This window comes from Nelumbo nucifera, chromosome 5 (genome assembly GCF_055504915.1).
Source record: "Nelumbo nucifera cultivar China Antique chromosome 5, China Antique-T2T, whole genome shotgun sequence".
Lineage (NCBI taxonomy): Eukaryota > Viridiplantae > Streptophyta > Magnoliopsida > Proteales > Nelumbonaceae > Nelumbo > Nelumbo nucifera.
Genome location: NC_142653.1, coordinates 33672529 through 33697413, shown reverse-complemented (window position 1 = coordinate 33697413; position 24885 = coordinate 33672529). Strand labels below are relative to the sequence as shown.

The window sequence follows — 24885 nt, the reverse complement described above, 5'->3', positions numbered from 1 at the left end:
TAGTAAACCTAGTGTCATGATATCTACTGACTACCTGAATGTCCAAATGACCTCCATTAAACTGAATGGAGAGAATTATGTCCCTTGGGCCAAGTCTGTAGAGGTTTTTCTGAAGGCGAAGAAGAAAGTGAAGCATATAAGAGAGGAGAAACCCCCCGCTAATTCTCAGGAGTATGAAGACTGGGAACAGGAAGATGCACAGATCATTACATGGTTGTGGAACAGTATGGAACCCAAAATCAGTGTGAACTTCATGTTTCTTGACACAGCCAAAGAGGTGTGGGATCATGCCAAGAAACTGTATTCAGGTCAGGATAATACCACTAGGGTATATCAACTGTATCAGGATTACTTCAATCTGCAACAGGGAAATCAGAGCCTTGAGGAGTACTATGCCAATGTGAGGAATATCCGTAATGAGTTAAATGTCTATCATCCTCTCACTTCAGATGTCAAAGTTCAACAGCAACAGCGAGAGCAGCTTGATGTAACACGGTTTCTGGTGGGGCTGAAGTCTGAGTATGAACCAGTACGAGCCCAGATACTAGGGGGATCTGCTCTTCCATCTTTAGAGGAGGTGTTTGCTCGTCTTCGGAGGGCTTCCATTGGATCTATGGACTCTAATGTCTCCGATAAATCAGCATTTGCAGTGTCAAGAGGCCGAGGTGGCAGAAGTGGGACTCGAGGAACCCAGCCTGGCAGGAGTGGTAGTGGTGGATCTACACACATCCGTGGTGGTGGTCGTACTGGAGGCAGAGATTCAGGGGGAGCTCGTGGTAGAGGACGTGGCTCGGGTCCACGGAAGTGTACTCACTGTGGTTTGGATGGACATACCATTAACTACTGCTATGACTTACATGGTCCTCCCTCGACGTGGGCCAACCATGCCATGACTAGTGACACCAGTTTCAGCCCTACACAGGAGAAACGGTCAGCTGACCCGATGCCTTCTACTCCCTCAGATGGTCCAGGCAAGGAGATGGTGAGTGTTCCTCGTGATGAGTATGAGAGGTTTGTTCAATCCAAGTCGCAGCAGAACACAGCTTCCTTTGCACACTCAGGTATGGCTTGTTTGGCATCCACACCCAACCCCTGGATTATTGACTCTGGAGCCTCCGATCACATGACGGGAACTCCAGGTGTGTTTTCATCTCTCACTCATTGCTCAACATCACAATCTGTTACCCTTGCTAATGGCTCCACGTCATCTATCTGTGGTGTTGGTAATGTTGACCTAGACCCTGTATCCCTATCCTCTGTTTTATATGTACCTAAGCTTCCATTTAATCTTATGTCTGTTAGTAAGCTGACCAAGTCACTTAAGTGCTCCATCACTTTTTACCCTTCTATGTGTGTTTTTCAGGATCTCAAGACGGGGATGAAGATTGGTGGAGGGCATGAAGCCGGTGGACTGTATTATCTTGATGGTGGTGGACGAACGTCAACGGCTCTTCAGTCATCCATTTCTCCTCTCCAGTGGCACTGTAGATTTGGTCATCCTTCGCTGAAAGTGTTGCAGTCCTTAGTCCCTTCATTGAGTCAACTTTCTGTTTTAGATTGTGAGTCTTGTCAATTTGGGAAACACCATCGTGTTCCCTTTCGTTCTAGGGTCGATAACCGTGTGTCGAGTCTTTTTTCTTTAATTCATTCAGATGTTTGGGGTCCTTATAAAGTGATGTCATATAATGGATACCGATATTTTGTTATTTTTGTTGATGACTGTTCAAGAATGACGTGGCTCTATTTAATGAAAGAAAGAAGTGAATTATTTTCCATCTTCCAGAAATTTTATGCTGAGATCCGCAATCAATTTGGTGTTCACATCAAAATTTTCCGTTCTGATAATGGTCGTGAATACTTGTCCTCATCTTTTCGAGAATACTTGGACCACCATGGGATTATACACCAAACTTCATGTACCTATACTCCGCAACAAAATGGGGTTGCTGAGAGAAAGAACCGCCATCTTGTAGAAACGGCACGCTCCCTCATGCACCACATGAATGTTCCCAAAACTTTTTGGAGCGATGCAATGCTCACCTCTTGTTTCTTAATTAATCGGATGCCCACGTCTATCCTTGATGGTCGTTCTCCTTTTAGTGTCTTATTCCCCAACATGTCTCCGTTTCCGCTTTCTCCTCGGGTATTTGGGTGTGTCTGCTTCGTTCATAATCTGAGTCCCGGGACTGACAAGTTAGATGCACGTTCCCTGAAGTGTATCTTCCTTGGTTATTCCCGAACTCAGAAAGGGTACAAGTGTTATCATCCTAGTTCTCGTCGTTCCTTGGTATGTGCTGATGTTACATTCTTTGAGTCTACTCCGTTCTTCGTGGGGTCCGGTGCTGCTGCTTCCCCCACATCACCACCTCCTCTTCCTCTTCCTATGGCTGATCCACCTCCTTTGGTTCCAGTCATGCCTACGTCCTTGCCTCCGGTGCCACCATTGGTTGACCGTCCACCCATCCGTCACGTGTATACACATCGCCCACGTGTACCGGCTGCAGCTCCTCCAGCTTCATCACCGTCGACAGATCCAGCTCCAGCTTCGACACCAGCCTCCGACCTAGATCTTCCTATTGCCTTACGGAAAGGTAAGCGTACTTGCACCCTTCACCCTATTTCCAATTTTGTTTCACTTACCCACCTCTCCGCTTCCCATCGCCAGTTCATATCTTTGTTATCCTCCGTGGTTGTTCCTAAGGATGTCCAGGAAGCCCTTACCTCTCCAGAGTGGTGCCGTGCTATGGAAGAAGAGCTCTCTGCTTTGCATCATAATCACACTTGGGATCTCACCGCTCTTCCTCCTGGGAAGCAGGCTGTCGGTTGTAAGTGGGTGTATAGTGTTAAGTACTTGCCAGATGGTCGTGTTGAGCGCCTGAAGGCGCGGCTGGTTGCCAAAGGGTACTCCCAAACCTATGGCATTGACTACACGGAGACGTTCTCCCCGGTTGCTAAGATAGGATCAGTTCGTGTCGTCATCTCCCTTGCAGCTATGTCTGGTTGGCCTCTCCATCAGCTCGATATCAAAAATGCCTTTTTGCATGGGGATTTGCTCGAGGAGGTCTACATGGAGCAACCACCTGGGTTTGTTGCTCAGGGGGAGGATGGTAAGGTATGTAGACTTAAGAAGGCTATTTATGGACTTAAACAGTCCCCTCGAGCATGGTTTGGTAGGTTCAGTGAGGTGGTCAAGAAGTTTGGTCTGAAACAGTGCCAAGTTGATCACTCTGTCTTCAGTCTTGACTCTTCGGCAGGTAAAATAATATTGGTGGTGTATGTGGATGATATCGTTGTGACTGGGAATGATAAAATGGGCATTGACAGATTGAAGGCATTCCTACAGGAACACTTTCAGACAAAGGACCTTGGCAAGTTGAAATACTTTTTGGGCATAGAGGTAGCAAGATCTAAGCATGGCATTAATTTGTGCCAGAGGAAATATGTGCTTGATTTACTGGAAGAAACAGGATTGTTGGGTACTAAACCGGCTGAGACACCTATGGAAACAAATACGAGGCTGAGCAGTGATATAGGTGAAGTGTTTGAAGAGCCTGGCAGATACCGACGACTTGTAGGCAAACTAAACTATCTAACCATTACTCGGCCAGATATTTCATTTGCGGTTAGTGTGGTGAGTCAGTTCATGCAGAAACCTTTGGTCCCACATTGGAATGCAGTGCTAAGGATTGTGAGGTATCTGAAAGGAGCTCCTGGTCGTGGTTTGCTGTACAGAAGTGGTGGAAAACTGGTAGTAGAAGGATACACCGATGCTGATTGGGCAGGTTCTATGTCTGATAGACGATCTACCACAGGCTATTGCACCTTTCTGGGGGGTAACCTGGTAACATGGAAAAGTAAGAAGCAAACAGTTGTGGCAAGAAGCAGTGCAGAAGCGGAATATAGGGCCATGGCACATACTGCTTGTGAACTAGTGTGGCTGAGGAACCTTCTACAGGAGATAGGATATGACATCAGTACTCCAATGAAGCTCTACTGTGACAATCAGGCAGCGGTTCATATCTCTTCCAATCCAGTGTTTCATGAAAGAACCAAGCACATCGAAGTTGACTGTCATTTTGTGAGAGAGAAGGTGCTGAATGGGGTGATAGAAACTGCATATGTTAGTACGGGAAACCAGTGGGCAGACTTGTTTACAAAAGGCTTGAGTCGGGGGAGAGTGGACTACATATGTAACAAGCTGGGATTATATGATATATACTCACCAGCTTGAGGGGGAGTGTTAGTGGTGTTAGTGAAGGGGTATTTCAGTCTTTGTACTTGTTGAGAATGCTGATGTGTACTGTTATGTTAGTTCGAGTGCCTCTTACTTAAAGAAGGGCACTCAAGTCTTTTTCAATAAGTCAATAATATAATAATAGGTCTGGCCGAATCAAGGGATTAACTTTTTTCCCTAATTCGAACCAGCCTTTCTCTCTTTTCTCTCTTCTCTCTTTTCTTCTTTCCTCTCCTACTTCTTGCTGTCTACTTTACTCTACAGTCAACGAACAAGACAGAATTCTATGGCAGGTCAAACTTCAACAGCCTTGTTTGCTTGAACTGCCTTTTCCACATTTGTCTTCTCTTCTACTGTTCTAACTCTACCCAACATCTCTACCTCTTGCTCCTCAGAATTTTCTTCCTCTGATGTCTCCTCCTTTTCCCCATCCGTCTTTTCTTTACATGTGTTGTCTTCCCCTATATCAGCTTCATGTTCCCTTCTCTCCAACTCTCTTTGCAAGGAATTTTCTAAACGGCCTGTATGGGGATGTCCTGCAACCTCTGTGTCAAGCTCAAGCTTTGACTTATCATGGATGCTAGTTCCAACAGAGTTTTTTTCTTTTCTTTTGGTCTTTGAGACCCCTCTCTTGTATGTCTTCTTGAATTTACTACAAGGGCCATCCCTAGAAATTCCTTCATTTAACCAATGAAAAACTTTTGTTACATGTACTAATTGACCATTGTTTGGATTTTTGGTCATTCTTGACCCAGTCTCAGACCTTAAAGGCTTAAAATTCCTTTCTGATAGACTCCTCTCTTTCTTCCTAGATCCACCCATAACTTTCCAATAATAACCTGTGTGACAGTGGGAGTATTTGACGACACCCCCAAATTGGAATGGTCCAATCCTACTCTGCCACGAAGCCTGTCATCTCCAACCTTTAGGTCTTCCAATCTCTGAAGGAACACTGAGGTTACCTGCGCAGCAAAGAGATAGATATTTGGGTGCCCAAGTAAGGGCATATATATATATATATATGTGTGTGTGTGTGTGAAGAGTCCCAATGATGTATCTGTATTCCATGTTGTATTGTATTTTCCTTCTTGTTACTTTCTTCTTTAGTCCTGTAAGGGCTTCTCTGTAAATATCTTATATTTCATATGGCTGGCTCTTGAGGTGGGGTCAATTGATTCAGTTTTTCATCCCAACCTGTCAAGACAATATCAAATTGAGTTTGAGATCTTTGCCTATTGCCAGGGGGGTTAAAAGACACATGAGTACTGTGATAGAACAAGAATTAGAAGAAATTGATGTCTTTCTATTGAGAAAGTAGTACATATATATACAACCTTGTAGATACTAAAAAGGAAGAAAATCATACAGCCTTGCAGATACAAAAAAGGAAGAAAATCATACAGCCTTGTAGATACTAAATAGGAAGAAAATCAAAGAAAGAATAATTCCTATAATCAAGCTATTCCTAATTGGGCTAATACTACATATTTACAGCCTATAATTTTGTAACACTCCCCCTCAAGATGGAGCATAGATGTCAATCATGCCCAGCTTGTTACAAATATAAGAAATCCGAGCTCCATTAAGAGCTTTTGTAAAGATATCTCCTAACTGCTCTCCAGTCTTTACATATGTGCTGTAGAGATCAAGTTTTGTTGAATTTTCTCACGAACGAAATGACAGTCTATCTCGATATGTTTAGTTCGTTCATGAAAAACTGGATTCGAAGCAATATGAATCGCAGCTTGATTATCGCACCATAGCTTCGCTGGAACCAAGACTTTAAGACCGACCTCAGTTAAGAGTTGAGAAACCCACATAACCTCACACGAAGCTTGTGCTATTGCTCTATACTCAGATTCTGCACTAGATCGCGACACCACATTTTGGAACTTGCCAGTAGTGGACCTTCGATCAATCTTGGAACTTGCCCAGTCCGCATCAGAAAAACACTCAATGTTACTGTGACCATGATTCCGATACAGTATCCCCCGTCTAGGAGCTCCTTTCAAGTAACACAAGATTTGTTCTAAGGTTGCCCAATGATGCACTGTAGGAGAGGACATAAATTGACTTACAATACTAACTGAGTAAGCAATGTCTGGACGAGTCACTGTGAGATAGTTCAACTTTCCAACTAATCTTCTATATCGTTCAGGATCATCAAAAGCATCTCCATCCTTTGTGAGTTGCTGGTTAGGAAGCATTGGAGTACTGCATGGTTTGACTCCCAGTTTCCCAGTTTCTGTTAACAGGTCCAAAACATACTTCCTCTGAGACAGGAAAATGCCTCTCTTACTCCTTGCCACCTCAATCCCCAAGAAGTATATTAGGTGCCCCAAATCTTTAGTATTGAACTGGCTCTGGAAAAAGGATTTCAAGGATGAGATTCCCTTCGTGTCACTCCCAGTGATAACAATATCGTCTACATATACAACAAGTAGAATGATGCCAAATGTGGACTGCTTATAGAAAGCAGTATGGTCAGATTTGCACTTCCTCATCCCAAACCTCTCTACTGCCTGACTGAATTTTCCAAACCAAGCTCGAGGACTCTGTTTTAGTCCATACAGCGATTTTTGAAAACGACAAACTTTCCCAGACTCCCCCTGAGCAACAAACCCAGGTGGTTGCTCCATATAAACCTCCTCCTGAAGAACTCCATGCAGGAAAGCATTTTTAATATCAAGTTGGTAAAGTGGCCAATCATATGTAGCTGCCAGAGAAATAAACAATCGAACTGAAGTCAATTTTGCCACAGGGGAGAAAGTATCAGAATAGTCCACTCCATATGTCTGTGCATAGCCTTTGGCCACCAGGCGAGCCACTGATCCATCAGAATTAAATTTGACTGCAAAGACCCACTTGCATCCAACCGCTTTCTTACCAGCAGGTAAATCGACCAGATCCCAAGTACCATTCTCAGTCAAGGCATTCATTTCCTCAAGCATGGCATCACGCCACCCAGGATGGGATAAAGCCTGGTGAACAGTTTTGGGAATCCCTACAGAATCAAGAGAGGCAACAAACGAACAAGAAGTAGAGGACAAACGATCATAGGTAACATAAGAGGAAATTGGATAAGTACATTGACGTTTACCTTTCCGAAGAGCAATAGGTAGATCAATATCACTGGGCATTGGATCTGATGACGAAGAAGAGACCGGTGCCGGACTTGTCACAGGAGGATTAGGTCGTCGAGAATAGACTTGAGTAATAGGTAGTTTTGGTTGAGAAGGTGGTGGGGGGGGTATTGGAACAACACTAGCGTCTGGACCGGTGACATGATACACTAGTAGATCATCATCCTCTTGTGGACACACAGGTGTAGATGGGGCAGTAAAGAAAGGAAGATGTTCATGGAATGTAACATCAGCTGACACAAGGTACCTGTTCAAGAGAGTAGAAAAACACCTGTACCCTTTTTGGAGACGAGAGTATCCCAGGAAGACACATTTTAATGACTTGGGGTCCAATTTGGAAACATGCGGACGAACATCACGAACAAAACAAGAACATCCAAAGATACAAGGTTCAACAGGAAACACAAATTTATTAGGAAACATAATCTTATAAGGGATCTGATCATTTAGAACAGTGGAAGGCATGCGATTAATCAAAAAACACGCTGTAGAAACAGCATCATCCCAAAACTGTTTAGGAACATGTGTTTGAAATAAAAGAGCCCTGGCAGTTTCAAGAAGATGTCTATTTTTTCTCTCAGCCACTCCATTTTGAGATGGAGTATCAACATAAGATGATTGATGGAGAATTCCATTCTGAGTCATGTAAGTCTGGAAGGAATCAGAGAAATATTCTTTGGCATTATCACTTCGCAATGTTTGTACAGACACATCAAACTGGGTTTTTATTTCAGCACAAAAGGTTTTAAAATGTGAAAGCAACTCAGAACGAGATTTCATTAAATAAAGCCAAGTCATACGAGAAAAATCATCCACAAAGGTAACAAAATATCGAAATCCAGTCTTAGACATAATAGGACAAGGTCCCCAAACATCTGAATGTACTAACTCAAAAGCATGACTAGCCCTTTTATTAACTCGAGAAACAGACGATAGACGATGATGTTTTGCAAACTGACAAGACTCACAGTCTAAAGAAGATACATCATGAAACTGAGGAGATAACTTCTTTAACAAAGGTAAAGATGGATGCCCCAACCGACAATGAGCTTCAAAAGGAGATAAAGTACTGGAACAGGCAATGGTCTGAGGTTCCTGGGTATCCAAAATGTACAGACCTCCTGATTCTCGTCCTTTACCAATAATCCTCTTCGTCATAAGATCCTGAAACAGACAATGATCAGGAAAGAATGAGATACAACAGTTAAGAGTACGAGTGAGTTTGCTAACAGATACCAAATTAAAAGAAAATTTTGGTAAACTCAATACAGATGACAAAGAAAGTGTTGGTGTGGGATTGATGGTGCCAGAACCAAGGACAGAAGAAATAGAACCATCTGCTAAGGTGACTGAAGAAGGAAAAGTGTATGATTGGAAAGTGAAAAAGAGTCTAGGATTACCTGTCATATGATCTGTTGCACCAGAATCAATGACCCACTGAGAGGAAGAAGAAAGAAGACATGTATTGGTTTTACCTGACTCAGCAAGGGTAGTGATGGACTGAGAGGAGTTCTTTAATGCCTCTTGATACTGGGTAAATTTCACATACTCATCTGCAGAAATTGTAATGGTCTGATTTGACGATGGATGAGGAGCATCACTCGTAGTTACAACATGAGCTGACTGAGACCCAGAAGACTTCTGGTTTTTCTTTAGCAATTTCTGGCAAGTCCTTTTAGTGTGTCCTGGTTCATGACAATAGTAGCAAACTACTCCCCTTGTGGCCTGAGTTCCAGCATTCCAACCACTATTACTGCCACCTCTGCTACCATTCTGAGAACGAGACCGACCAGTTGATCCACTATTCTGACTGACAAGTGCACTAGGTTGTTGTACAGGTGAGGTATGGGAACCAGTATCTATATGAAGGACCCTAGTAAATACCTCTTTTAAAGAGGTAATCTCAGGATTAGACAAAATCTGTGACTTAGCACCATCAAATTGAGGATTAAGGCCAGCCAGAAAACTCATAATAGCCATCTGTTCACGTTGAGTCTGCTGAACTTTGATATCAGTATTGAAGGGTAACAAGGCGTTCAATTCTTCATAAGTGTGCTTGAAATTCATGAAATAGGTCTGAAGAGACTGATCCTGTTGTTCAGCCCGATAAAATGTCTTGCAAACATCAAAAATATGGGAAATATTTTCTTTACCAGAGAACAGAAAAGCCAAATATTCCATTAGTTCTTTTACAAACTCACAGTGAGAGACATGACCGACGTACTCATTCTCAATAGAATTGCGGATTTGCAAAAACAATTGAGCGTCAATCCTTAGCCATTCAGTGCGGGTCTCATCAGTAGGAGGGTCCTTAGTCAGATGGTTGTCCTTAGAGATACTTCGTAAATACAAACGAACAGTCTTACTCCAGTCTAAATAATTAGTTCCGTTTAGTTTTTGTTCAGTGATCTTAGACAAAATGGGGATAACACTAGGGATAGCCAAGTTATTTTGTTCAACCGCCATCATAAACACAGGAAAATAAACTTTTAACAACCAGCAAAGCCAATAAAACAAAATCGGCAGCAGATGCAACACCCAAACAGCAAGAAACCATAACTGGCAGCACCGAAATATCAACTATATAAAAAGAACAGAGAAGAAAGACTTTCCTGATGGGCAAACAAACACCACAGGAGTAACACCGAGGCTGTTGTGCTACTCTCCGACCTGTTGCAGACTTGAAAGCCCTCTCCCGATCGAAGTGAAGAAGAGATGGGTGAAGGTGGGTAGGCCGATCTGGGATTCTGCTTCCACTGGTAGGGGCGGTGAGATGCAGATGTCACTCGGAATGGGTGACCTAGAGATCGCAGCTACTGCTCACTTGGGCAACGTAAAGAATTCAAAGCTGCTCACTTGGGCAGCCGAGGGAAGAAAACCAGAAATTAGTTTCAGACTGGAATTGGTGTCTCCAGCTCTGATACCATGTGATAGAACAAGAATTACAAGAAATTGATGTCTTTCTATTGAGAAAGTAGTACATATATATACAGCCTTGCAGATACAAAAAAGGAAGAAAATCATACAGCCTTGCAGATACAAAAAAGGAAGAAAATCATACAGCCTTATAGATACTAAATAGGAAGAAAATCAAAGAAAGAATAATTCCTATAATCAAGCTATTCCTAATTGGGCTAATACTACATATTTACAGCCTATAATTTTGTAACAAGTACCATAAAAGCTTCACTTATTTATGGGCAGAATATGAATTGGTTTGCACCGATCCCCCTGATCCCCTAGAGTGTGTTAAGTATCAGGTGCATTTATGGAATAGAAAGGTGAATCAGTTCCTCATGAGACTAAGACTTGAATATGAAATAATCAGGTCTAATATTTGCAGCAATCATATTAGACCTGATTATTGCTTTCTTTGCACTTGGGAGCAAGAAATCTAGTGGAAAGGATCTTTCTAAAACCCAATGTTATGCATGTAAGGGGTTTGGACATATAGCTTCACGCTGCAAGAAGAAGAATGCATGCACTTACTGCAAACAACATGGCCATATCATTCCAAATTACGCAATTCATCCCTCCAAGGGTATTGTGAAGAGGAATCAGCCACGAGCTTATCAGGTGCTGAGGGTTAGATGACCGATGCCTCTACTACCAAAGGTGAATCTTCTATTCCCATGAATAAGGAAGAAATACAACAGCTGGTACCCTCTGCTACTCATTTTCCTTTTCTGCTATTGGCCTATTTGGTGAGTTTTCCGGTTACTGCTATTCTCCCTCTCATGTTTAGATAATTGATTTTGGTGCTACGAATCATATGATTGGAGCCTACCATGAACCATTAAACGACTTTTCTACGACCCACCATAATCATATTGTTACTGCCAATGGAGAGAAACTGGATATCATTGGGAGTGATGATTTGTGTCTCAAACTCTCACCCTCAAACTCATCTTCCCTTACCAAGACCTTTGTTCCTAAACTTACTACTAACTTTATTTCAGTTGGGTAACTAGTTGATGAGGGTAACATTCTAACTTTTTCCTCTAATGGTTGTTAGATTCAAGACTGGTTCACCGGGAAGGTGAAAGGGAACAGGCGTAGGCTGGGCCGCTTGTTTGCATTGGAGTTTGAGAAATCTCGATCAGCATCATCCTCTGCTTATTTGAGCTCTTTTTCATTGAGTCTTGTTTTGGGTCAAAGAAATAAGGTTTAGGATTTATGGCATAATCATTTGGGTCACCCAATATCTGAAAAACCTAAACTTTTGTTTGACTCTGGCTTCATTAGAACTAAAATTCCCTCTATGAAAACTTTTGTTTGCCATTTACTCACAAAGTTGAACATGCTACTTCACCTTTTAAAATTATACATTTCATCTGTTGTTTCACATTTGGGATACATATATTTTGTATTGTTCATTGATGATTGTACAAGGTACACTTGGATCTACTTTCTTAAACTAAAGTTAGAAATCTTTCCTACCTTTCAATTGTTTCATGCTATGGTTCTAGTTCGATTTCAATCAAGTGTATAGATCTTACATTTCAATAGGGGGAGAATACAGTGATGGAGAATTTCTGATTTATTTGAGACATCATGGCATACAAGTTCAATAGAGTTGTCCTAACACTCCTTAGCAAAATGATGTGGCAAAACGGAAGAATGGCCACGTTCCCAGTGTTGTGAGGACTTTTCTACAAGAGTACATGAACCTCATTCATTTTGGGTGGAGGCTGCTAGTATTGTTGTGTATCTAATTAATTGTATTCATTCATCTATTCTTGCTAACATGTCTACTCATCAGAAATGTTTGGTTGCCCTCCAGATCTTTCCCATATTTGTATTTTTGGATGTCTATATTTTGTATATCTTCCCTCTTGTGAACGTTCTAAGCTTTCAACTCAATCTGTTATGTGTGCCTTAGTGGAATACAGTCCTAACCACAAGGGATTTCTTTGTTATGATCCATCTGTTCGTATCTTTCAAAATGTGTTTTTTTCTTGAGCGTCTCTTTCTTTTCGGGAGTAGACAAGTTATATACACCTTATGTTTTTGTTTTGAATGACTTTGACTCACAGGACGCTCCATCTTCAACTATTGTGAAGGATCTTCTCATATTCTCTCACAAGCGAGTTCATGGTCTAGCACCTATGCCTACGACCCCCTCCCTCCCGAACCCTAGTCCATATCCTTCATCCATCCCAAACAACTCTATAAGTGACACTCTTGTTTCAGATCCCTTTTGCTCCTTCTGTTCCTTTGCATCATTCTTCTGGTATCTCTACCAAAGTTGTCAAGGTGATTCCTCGTTTGTCGGTTGAAGAAATCTCTTTATGGTCTGAAGCAAGCTCGAGTATGGTTTGAAAATTTTAGGGACATTGTTGTGAAAGTTGGGTATAACCAGAGTGCTTTTGATTACTCTCTGTTTGAAAAAGACCCCAGGGTATTACGATTCTCCTCTTGTATGTGAACGGCATGTTGTTGACTGGAGATGATAGAGGGAATTCAGAACCTCAAGTATCTTCTTCACAATTCCTTTCACATGAACGATCTGTATCCTCTTACCTATTTCTTAGGACTTGAAGCTCAAAGGAGTCGTTGGGGATATTTCAGTTGCCAACACAAGTATGCCTCTGATCTTGTTAAGTTGGTCGGCCTTACTGATGATAAACAGGTTGATACTCCCATGGAGCTGAATGTTAAATTGTTCGAGTCAGAAGGTTCCTTATTGATGCCTCCCCTCTATCGACAACTTGTGGGGTCTCTCATCTATCTCACTATGACTCATCCTAACATCTCACATGCAGTTCAAGTTGTAAGTTAGTTTGTCTTTGCTCCCCGTCAACTCCATTTGATTGTTGTACATTGTATTACTTGCTATGTTTGCGGCACTTTATCACAGGGACTATCCTTCTCTTCATCCTCCCCTATCCAATTGAGGGCCTATGCTGATGCAAATTAGGTCGGCTGCCCTAACACACGTTGTTCCACTATTGAGTGATGTGTCTTCATGGGTAATTCTCTTATAACATGGAAATGCAAGAAACAACAAACTGTCTCCAAGTCATCTACGGAAGCAGAGTACAGGGCAATGTCATCTGTATGCAATGAAATTGTTTGGATTCAAGCTCTATTTAGGAAACTGGGTCGCTACTTTACTCCTATCCCTCTATATGAATGGTTTCAAATGTCGTGAAATTTTGCTAATGTCACACGACATATGTCGATGTCGAGGCTCACTGACATGAAAATGAATGGTAATATAAAAATTACATTCTTTCGGTCAACATTTCCTTATATTTCGGAAATGTCGACCTATGAACTGAATTCAGAGCAAGAAGAAAACAGATCTAGGGGTGTCAAGAATAGTCGACCCCCACCCCAAACAGTCTCTTTTATATTAAACAAATAAAATAATAAGAACTACGATACTGTACAACAAGGACTACTCTAATAAAGTGACAATCCACCTCGATATGTTTAGTCCTCTCATGAAAGACTGGATTAGATGCGATCTTGATGGCGCTGGTGTTGTCGGCATATAGAGGGATAGGAGTAGGAAGAGAAATACCAAGATCAATGAAAAGTGACTTCAGCCAAACAATCTCGCTACATGCAGAAGACATAGCTCTATACTCGGCTTCAGTGAAAAACTTAGAGACAGTTTGTTGTTTCTTGCACTTCCAAGAGATGAGAGAGTCAGCCATGAAGACGCACCACCCAGTACTGGATCAACGAGTGTCAGGGCAACCAATCCAATCAACATCAGCATAAACCCTTAATTGTATGAATGATGAGGAAGAGAAAAACAGTCCATGAGAGGTTGTGTTTCTAACATAACAGATGATGTGGTGAACTACAGTCATATGAGGTTGTCTCGGGGCAGAGACAATTTGACTGACGATATGAACATGTGAAATATCAGGCTTGGTCATAGTAAGATAGATCAAAGAGCCAACAAGTTGACGGTACAAGGTAGCATTAGGAAGGATGAGGCCTTCGGATTTAGATAGCTTGACATTTAGCTCTAGGGGTATCAACATGTTTCTCATCAGTGATTCTAGCTTAGTTTGACGAGATCAGAGGCGTATTTTTGTTGACAAATAAAATACCTTCGACTACTACGATGAACCTCCAGACCCAAGAAGTAAGTGAGAGGACCTAGGTCCTTCATGTGAAATAAGTTATGAAGGACTTCAGCTCACAAATGCCGTCATGGTCATCCCCCATTAGGAGCATGTCATCAACATATAATAGGAGAATAGTAATACCCTGGGGTCTTTTCTTAACAAAGAGGGAGTAGTCAGAGGAACTTTGATTATATTTAGCTGCAACAACAACATCCCGGAAGCGCTCAAACCAAGCCCTGGGTGCTTGCTTCAGGCTATATAAAGACTTCTTCAGGCGACAGACATGTGAAGGATCACTGCAATATCTAGGCGAAGGTTTCTTGTAGACTGTCTCCTTTAATTCACCATGAAGGAAAGCATTCTTCACATCTAATTGGTAAATAATTCAGGAATAAACAACAAATATGGCCATAAGAGTCCGAACTGTGGTGATCTTAGCAACCGGGGCAAATGTTTCTTCATAATCAATACCATATTCCTGACTGTATCCTTGGGCAACTAGCCGGACCTTATATTGATCAAGAAAGCCATCTGATTTCAGTTTGATCGTATAGACCCAACGGCTTCCAACAATAGAAGCATCTGGAGGAGCTAGAACAAGATCCCAAGTATCATTCTCATGGAGGGCTTGAATTTCGGCATCCATAGCTTCTTTCCACTGAGAACTTCTAATGGCTTACTGATAAGATCTAGGGATATCTGTGGAAGACAGTACAACAGAAAATGAACAATGATTTGAAGGAAAACCATAGCGGTCAAGAGGTTGAGAGATATGGGTAGAACGACGAAGTGGAATAACTGAACTACCATCTGAAATAGGAGGATCTTGGTTCAAGGTATCACTTACAGAGGATATCTGAGATGAATGCTCTGGACCGAGAGGAAGGGGGTTGTAGGCGCAGGAGCTAGGACACGTAGCCGCTTGCGGGTGAAGACAAGATGATCTCTCTCGGTTGAGGAAGTAGTAGTGTCATTTGAATCAAAGTCCTGCAAAACAGAGATGGAAGGAGCAGACAATCTAGCAACCCCAACAAAGGAGATACGTTCAAGAAACACGACATTCTGAGAAATCCGAATACGACGAATAACAGGATCATAACACAAAATTCCTTTGTGGTCAGGACTATATCCCACAAAGGCACACATAGCAGACTGAGCAGTTAATTTAGATCGTTCACGAACAGGAAGATGAACAAAATAAAGACATCCAAAAACATGAAGGCTAGAGAAATCTGGGGCATAACCAAAAAGTTTTTGGAAGGGAGAGGTGTTGCCTAGAACAGAGGATGGAAGAAAATTGATCAAACACACGGCTGTACTGGCTACTTCTACCCAAAACGAAGTTGGAGTATGAGACTCCTGTAGTAATGTTCGCACAACACTGAGAATGTGTCTATTCTTCCATTCAGCTACACCATTCTGTTGTGGAGTTTCTGGGTAGCTACACTGAGACTGAATTCCATGACTCCTCAAATTTGCCAAGAAGTCTCCATCTCTATATTCTACCCCTGAATCTGAGCGGAGGATAGTCACACTGCACTTGAATCGATTTTGCACCATAGTATGAAACAATTTAAATGCATCAAAGACTTTTGATTTGTGTCGTAGAAAATAAATCCAAGTATATCTGGTACAATCATCTATAAATAATATGAAATATGTATACCCCAATCATGAAGTAATAAAAGCAGACCAAACATCACTATGTATTATCTCAAAAGGTTTAGTGGCATGTTCAGATGTATGAAGAAATGGTAAAACATGACTTTTATTCAAGCAACACGTAGTGCAAGAAACATCAAAAGTATCAACAGGGGGAATTTTATTCTTAATCAAACCAGAGTCAAACAAAAATTTTAATTTTTGGGAATATGGATGACCCAATCATTTATGCCATAAATCCCAAACATTATTTCTATAACTCAACAGAGAATCAGAAAAGAAGAACAAAGTAAAGCTGAGGATGCCCCCGTTGAAACTTCTCGAACTCCAGCGCAAACAGACGGCCCAGCTTACGCCCCTTCCCTTTCACCTTCCCAGTGTACGTCCTGTATCAAGCAACCATCATGAGAAAAGGTGAGAACATTTCCTTCATCAACAAATTGGCCAACATAAATTAGATTAGTAGTAAGGTTGGGTACTAAGAGGGTTTTGGAGAGAAGAAAGGATCTGGTTGGAGACAGTTGAAGGGACATATCATTACAATCAATGATGTCTAACTTTTCACCATTAGTAGTAATAATATGTTTATGGTGAATTTTAGCGGAAGGATTGGATGGTTGAGGTAGGATCCTGTCATATGGTTGGTGGCACTTGAATCTATAATCCAAGCATGTGAAGGGGCAGCAAGGTTTAAAATGTCGAGGTAGATGGAAATGTCGCTTACCAAAATATAGGACATATGTAGAATATGATTTATTATAAAATTTAATAAACATTTTCTGATTTTAATAAATATTTTAAAAAATACTAACTAGTTAATATTTTATTACTTGAAAAATATTTTTTGTTTTATATTATAAACTAATTAATTTATTCTTTTGTTTTTATATTTTGTTAATTCCTTTTTATAAATATTTTGTTTGAAATATTAAATAGAAATTGTTAATGGAAATATTATTAATGTACATTAGTCGACATCCTGTCGACATAATAGGAAAAACTGCATTTTTTTGGGTTATTTGGACCGATTTGGACAACATTTCTGAAATATAGGAAATGTCGACCGAAATAATGTAATTTTTATATTACCATCCATTTTCATGTCGGTGAGCCTCGACATCGACATATGTCGGGCAACATTAGCAATATTTGGCGACATTTGAAACCATGAGGGGAAGAACAATATGTAGAGAACTTACCGGACAAGCCAAAGAAAGTAGAGGAAATAGTAGAAGATACCAGTTGTCGAACCCTTTCTTCATCCATGACACCTGTTGAATCACCTTTCACTGAAGACTCACCCTTGATAGATACAGTGTCTATTGCTGGTCCATCAGTTGCCTGATAGGCCTGGGGCCGTCTTTTTCTGAGAACCCTTAGCTGGTCGGACTGGACAGTCTAGAACGATGTAACCATGTTGCTTGCAATAGGTACACACATTCTTCTTCTTACAGCGAGATGCAATATGTCCAAAACCCTTACACTCATAGCACTAGGTTTTGGAGAGGTCCTTTGGCTTCTTACCCCGATGAGCAACAAAGGCTGTTTCAGCCCCAACTTCAACCATCTTCCCATCAAACCCGACTGCAGTGAGAAGTCTAGTCTCTTCCCTCAGAAATTTCCCTAAAACAGAATCCATATTTGGAAGTGTTCCCCTACTCAGAATGTTGGACTTCATTATCTCATATTCAGGTCTAAGTCTCATCAAGAACTGAGTCACCTTCCTCTTCTCAAAGTGCTTCTAAAGATACTTCACACACTCCATTGGATCCAAGGGTTCAATGTGAACAATTTCATATTCAGCCCATAAATCAAGAAAACCATAATAGTACTCATGTATCCTCCTATTTCCTTGGCTGTAAGAGAATATTTCTAATTCTATCTGATATTGTTTAGATGTATTGGACTGTTGATAAACTTTATCTAGATACATGTACATCTCATATGTTGTTTTCATTCTCCTCACGGGTACAAATATTAGTCAATAGAACTCAAAATCCAAGAAACAAGTTTACCATTAACCAACTTCCATTGTTGTAAAGCTTTGGCCTCAGTCTCAGCTGGTTTGGTGACCGTTCCATTCAAATATCCTTCTAAACCCTTTCCCTCAACATAAAAGTCGAAGTAGAACTTCCACATCCCATAGTCATTCATCTTTACAGGAATGATATCACCTCTGTCTAAAGCCATTACAGCATGAAAATAGCACAAATAGGGGTTGGCTGAAGTTTAAAGAAACTAATCTGAAGTAAAACTTGATCCAGAGACAAGTGAAATAGGCTGTAATCAATCCAAGAGAGTAAAAAAACTGAGATAGAAACCCCTTATTTTCACCGGTGATTGTTCAAGATCTAAAACAAAGAAAAGCTAAACACAGTCCAGAAAAGGAAAGTTTGGGCGCAGCCGCCAAGAAGAAGAGTCCAAATCTCTCTCAAAACTTCACAGATCTCTGTAAAAATTTTAGAATATGTTGAAAGGGGCTAGGCGACAACTCCTTTCAATTCTTGCTGAAAACGGAGGTCAAATAAGAGAGAGATCCAATAAAATCTCTCTCTGGGTGCGCAGAAAACAGAACAGGAGTTCCTGGAGAGATCAAAACAGTCCAGGACCACTCGGCAGAGATGTAGGTTCTCAATAGATCACAAAGACAAGATGGATCAGAGATAAGGAAGATCAAAGAGCAACCTGCTCTGATACCACCATGTGAACTGAATTCAGAGCAAGAAGAAAACAGATCTAGGGGTGTCAAGAATAGTTAATCCCCACCCCAAAATCTCTTTTATATAAAAGAGATAAAAAGTATGTACAGTTACAGCCCTCACAGGGCTTAAAGATAAAAAGAACAAATAAAATAATAAGAACTACGATACTGTACAACAAGGACTACTCTAATAATGTACATCAAGATATATCTTCACACGAACAAACCAATCCAAATAACAAAAAAAAATACAATTTTTCCTAGTTTTTCCTATTATGTCGATAGGATGTCGACAGCATGTCGAATAATGTACATTAATAATATAATAAATTAGTATATTATATTAATATAATACAGTATATTAATATAAATTATTCCAATAATAATTTCTATTTAATATTTCAAATAAAATATTTATAAGAAATAATTAAAAAAAATAAAAACAAAAGAATAAATTAATTACTTTATAATATAAAACAAAAAATATTTTTCAAGTAATAAAATATTAACTAGTTAGTATTTTTAAAATATTGATTAAAATCAGAAAATGTTTATTAAATTTTATAATAAATCATATTCTAAATTTAATATAAAAATGAGAATAAATATATTAAATCTTATACTAAAGCATAATTTATTATAAATCTAGTATTAATAATCATAATAAATTCATTATATTTTATAAGAAATCAGAATTTATCATAATCTTAATAGTTAATACTACAAAAAGGAGAATCAGTTTATTAAATTTATAATAAAACATAATGTATTATAACTTTAATATTTAAAAATCAGAATAAATGTATTTCTGTTTACTAGTTTGAAATAAATATATTAGAATTTATAATAAATCAGAATAAAAAATAAGAAAAGAAAATATTAGATAATCTTGTAAAAACATCAAAATGCATAATAAATCAATAAATCGTCATTTACTAATTTGTTATTGATCTTAGTTTCTTAGCTTTATATGATGGTTGGGAATAAGATAATAGTCTAGAAATATGTATTAATGCTTCTTTTATCATTTTACAAAATATCATTGCATATTTCCACATATTTCATAATATTTCCACAATGTCTCTAATTTTTACAATATTTCCCCTCGACATTTCCGACATGTCCTATATTTTGGTAAGCAACATTTCCATCGACATTGACATTTTAAACCTTGTCTATATGCAAACAACACTAATGCTCTAAAGATTGCTTCTAACCCCGACTTTCATGAAAGGATGAAGCACATTGAGGTGGATTGCCACTTTATCCAAGACTTGTTTCTTGCTAGCTCTATCTCTCCCCCTCATGTCACCTTTGATGTTCAAGTTGTTGATTTCTTCACAAAGGCCATGATGAGACCTAAACATTTATTCTTTGTGAGCAAATTGAAGCTAATGCCTTTGCATCGGTTTGAAGGGGAGTATGCAGAGTCCCAATGATGTATCATATTTTGTAGTCCTTGTTGTATTGTATTTTCCTTCTTGTTATTTTCTTCTTTAGTCCTGTAAGGGCTTCTCTATATCACGTAATCTTTTGCGAGAGAAGATGAGAAAGTCCTTCACACCGGTAAAAGGAGCATCTTGTGAGTCAAAATTCTACAAAAAAGAAACAAGTGGAGTAGATAACTTTGTAAGAACAACAAAAAAGGAGATATGCTCAAGAAAAACATTTTGAGAAACACAAATACGAGGAGTAGAGGGATCATAACAAAAAAATCCTTTGTGATGTAGGCTATATCCCACAAAGGCACACTTAACAAACTGAGCAAATAACTTGGAACGTTCACGAGGGGGAAGATGAACAAAGCAAAGACACCCAAAAACATGTAGGCTAGATAAGTCTGGTGAACGGCCAAACAATTTCTTAAAAGAAGGCATATTAACAAGAACTAATGAAGGAACATAGTTAAAGAAAACAACAGTACTAGCAACCTCTACCCAAAATGAAAAAGGTGCATGAGATTCTTGTAGTAGGGTTCTCACAACACTGAGCACATGACCATTCCTACGCTCTGCCACTCCTACGCTCTGCCACTCCATTCTATTGAGGTGTATCTGGATAGCTTCATTGAACTTGTATCCTATGACTTCTCAAGTAGGTTAAAAAGTCTTTATCAGTGTATTCTCTCCCGCAATCTGAACGAAGAATATGTATATGAGATTGAAACCGGACTCATATCATAATATGAAAAAGCTGAAATGTAGGTTACACTTCAGATATTTCAGCTTTTTGTCTCAAAAAGTAAAACCATGTATACCTAGTGCAATCATCAATATACAAGACAAAGTACTTGTATCCAAGTCGAGAAATAACAGATGAAGTCCAAACATCAATATGTATAATCTCAAATGGAGAGGTGGCCTGCTCAAATGTGTAAGAAAAGGGTACAGTGTGGCTTTTACTTAAGCAACAAGAAACACATGAGGTATCAAAAGTACTTAAAGAAGGAAATTTATTTTTAATAGAACCAGAGCCAAACAAAATTTTCAACTTTTCAAAATGAGGATGTCCCAAACGTTTATGCCATATATCAAAAACATTATTTCTTTGTCCAACAATAGATTCAGAAGAAAATGAACTAAGATATGTTGAAGATGTTGGTGCTTTAGAATTCTCGAACTCCGATGCAAATAAATGGCCTAGCCTACGCCCCTTCCCTTTCACCTTCCTATTGTATTTGTCCTGAACCAAACAACCATCATGAGAAAAAGTATATATCCTTCATCAACAAATTGACCAATAGAAATTGGATTAGCAACAATAAGATTAGGTACAAGAAATGTCATTGTTATCAATGATATTCAGTTTTTCACCATTAGTAGTAATGATATGTCTATGATGGGATTTAGGAATGCTATCTAGGGGTTCAGATTAAGCTCATGTCATATGATTAGTTGCTCCAGAATCAATGATCCAAATATGAGACTAAGAATAATAGTAACCAGAAAACTCACTAGACAAGCCAATGGCAAAAAAAGCAAAGGAAATAGTAGATGATATCAGTTGCCAAATTTCATCCATAGATGTAGGAGATGCAGAAGATTCGCCCTTAGTAGAAGAGTCACCCTTGGAAGAGGAAACATCAATGGTTTGTCCTTAGTCACTTGATATACATGTGGTTGGTTCTTCTTCTAGGCACTTTTAGATGGTCTAACCGGAGAGTCTGGGATGATGTGACCATGTTGCTTATAATAGGTGCAAACATTCTTCTTCTTATAGTGAGAAGCAATGTGTCCAAACCCCTTGCACTCGTAACATTGTATTTTGGATAAGTCCTTAGCACCAGAATTCTTGTTTCCATGAACAACAAAAGTTGTATCAGCCTCAGAGTCGATTAATTTTCCATCAAAACTTGTAGCAGTTAAAAGTCTAGTCTCCTCCCTCAACAATTCCCTCATCACTGAATCCAAATCTGGAATGGTCCTTCTACTTAGTATGTATGTTGGACCTGATTATCTCATATTCCAGCCCAAGTCTCATAAGGAACCGATTCACTTTTCTATTCTCAAAGTGTCGTTGGAGATACTTGACACATTCTACGGGATCTTAAGAATATTTATTGATAAGTTCATACTCTTCCCACAAATCAATAAAACCGGCATAATATTCCTGAATCTTCTTATCTCCCTAGCAGTAGGAAAAGATTTCAGATTCAATCTGATACTGTCTGGACATGTTGGATTGATGGTACACTTTCTTCAAATATGCATACATCTCATAGGTTCTACGCATCCTTCTCATGGGTACAGCAATATGAGAAACAATTGAGATGAGTATCCAAGAGGCTAATTTCCCATTATCCAACTTCCATTGTGCATATCCTTTGATATCAGTTTCATCTGGCTTAGTAATGTTCCCATCCAAATATCCCTCTAGGCCTTTCCCTTCAACAAGAAAGTTGAAATGGAACTTCCATATGTTGTAGTTAGTTTCATCAAACTTTACGGGAATGATACCAGCCCTTCTCAAACATTTCGAAACACAGTCCAAAATAGGTTAACAGACTTCAAGAGAGGGTAACAATCCAAAAAACCGGTGATTAATCACCCGACTAAGATCAGTAGCAAATAAACAACAATACTGAAATAATACTCCACCAAAAAAAAACCTGAGGTTTTGCTGCAGAAATCTCAAAAAAGGGCTGTATCAATCTCAGTCCTAAAATGGTAAGTTTCAGGACTGTCAACAACAAGATGGGATTAAAACCCTATCAAAACTGATCCAAACTTCAAGGCAGAATGATGAACAGATGAAGAAGGCCTGAGCAACACCAACTACAAAGTTCTAGGCTGATTGAATCAGCCGATTTTTTAAAAAAATAAGAAAATCTGACTTGATGGGCGTCTTTTCCAGAAAAAAGATATCAGCTTCGTCTGACCCAAAACACCACTTAAAAAACTTCAACCAGGATTTGAGAGTGATTGAAATACTCCTTGAACAGTCCACTAATCACCCTAGAACTCAAACAAATCAGCAACTGAAGGATATGGCCTGCTATGATACCATGTCAATCTTCTAGGTTAAGAGAACAGCAAGAGTTTCAGGGGTATCCAATTGAATGCCCGACCCCCCACCCCCAAAGAGCCTATATATCTTATTAGTTATAAGTATTTACAAAGAGGCCCTTGAAGGGCTAAAGATAAAAAAGAATAACTACAAAATTCTGCAATATATATATGGGGTGGGGTCGATTGATTTAGTTTTTCACCCTAGAACTGTGTTCTCTTGTGTATGAACTGGTTGTATGACAATATAACAATATATCAATATATATAAATACATATTTATATATATAGATATAGATATATTGTCTTTTAAGAGACAAAAATTAATGATTTTATAATTTTAATTGCCTTTTAAGAGGCAAGCCCAGCCGCTAGGTTCAAAAAAAGAGCAAAAAAGCGTGAAATTTTCAAAAGGTGCACGCCTAGCAGCACCATCCGTGCTCCTTCTGAAAGTGTTGCGCCTAGGACCTGGGTGAGGCGCCTACCCTAAAATGTGCCTCACCTATACGCCTAGGCACGCCTCAGGCGCACCTTTTAAATCACTGGATAAATCCTTTCAACTTGGCTCTTTTGGGCAAGTGGCATTGGAGACATATTGAGAAGGATAGCCTGTGGAGACAAATCATTCTTTTGAAGTATGGGGCAAATGGCATGGGTTGGGATCCAGGGCAAGTAACCTCCTGTGGCTATAGGCTATAGCCTTTGGAAAGGTATACAAAAATATCATATTGAGTTCTTAAAAGGAACCAAATATGAGGTAGGGGTTGGGACTAGAGTGGGTTTTTGGTCTGACGACTCGGACTAGCTGTGTGATGAGCAACCATTGATGGTGCTATTTCCCCAGCTTTTCAAGTTAGCTCTGAATCGGGGGGAGGGGGGGTGGCCTCATTGCTGAATTCTGATGTGTTTTTTCATCACAGGGAAGAAGGAAACTGGAATCCCATTTTTCAAAGGAGTTTCAATGATCGGGAAGGTGAGGCACTCTTGGAGTAAATGCAGAAAATCTATGTCATTGTGCCTAATGGGAGTAAGGCATGAAAGGAGGATTTGGATGTGTGGTAAAGAGGATTCATTCACTCTTAAATAAATCTATAACAGGTTGGCCAACAGGGACAGGACCTACTTTCCAAGCTCTCATGTCTGGCACACAGTTGCAACTCCAAAGTTTGCTTTCTTGGTGTGAACTACGGTTCTAAAGAAGTGTTTGAAAGTGGACAACCAGGGAAGGGGTATATGCATGATGAATAGCTTATATATTATGTGCAATAAAGAAATAAACCAGTGAACCATTTATTCTTATATTGAAAGTTGGCTAGGAGGCTGTGGAGCAAACTTTTAGGTCTATTCAGAGTGCAACTGTTTTCCAGCAAGCATAGAATCTATTTTGTGGAGTTGGAAAATGAAAGGTCTCAGGAGAAAAGAAAAAGTTGTGTGGGGAGTCATCATGTTAGTGGGAGGAATAACCAAATCTTCAACAATAATGCCAAAGAGAAGGATGCAGGGTTTTTTGGGGTACCTCTTATTGAATTATGCATTATAGTGCTTTTACAGA

At 39.6% G+C, this 24885-nt stretch overlaps 1 protein-coding gene across 13 annotated transcripts in view; it reads right to left on the bottom strand.

Annotated features, from left to right (window-relative positions):
• The window catches only part of LOC104599909 (uncharacterized), a 91799-nt gene that overhangs the window by 15012 nt on the left and 51902 nt on the right, over positions 1-24885 (bottom strand). The window contains exon 13 of one of the 13 annotated variants that reach the window (XR_016076307.1): positions 20046-20423. The exons of the other annotated variants lie outside the window; for them this stretch is intronic. The gene's annotated coding sequence lies outside the window, so the exon portion shown is untranslated. The remainder of the gene's footprint in view (positions 1-20045; positions 20424-24885) is intronic. 13 annotated transcript variants of the gene reach the window in all.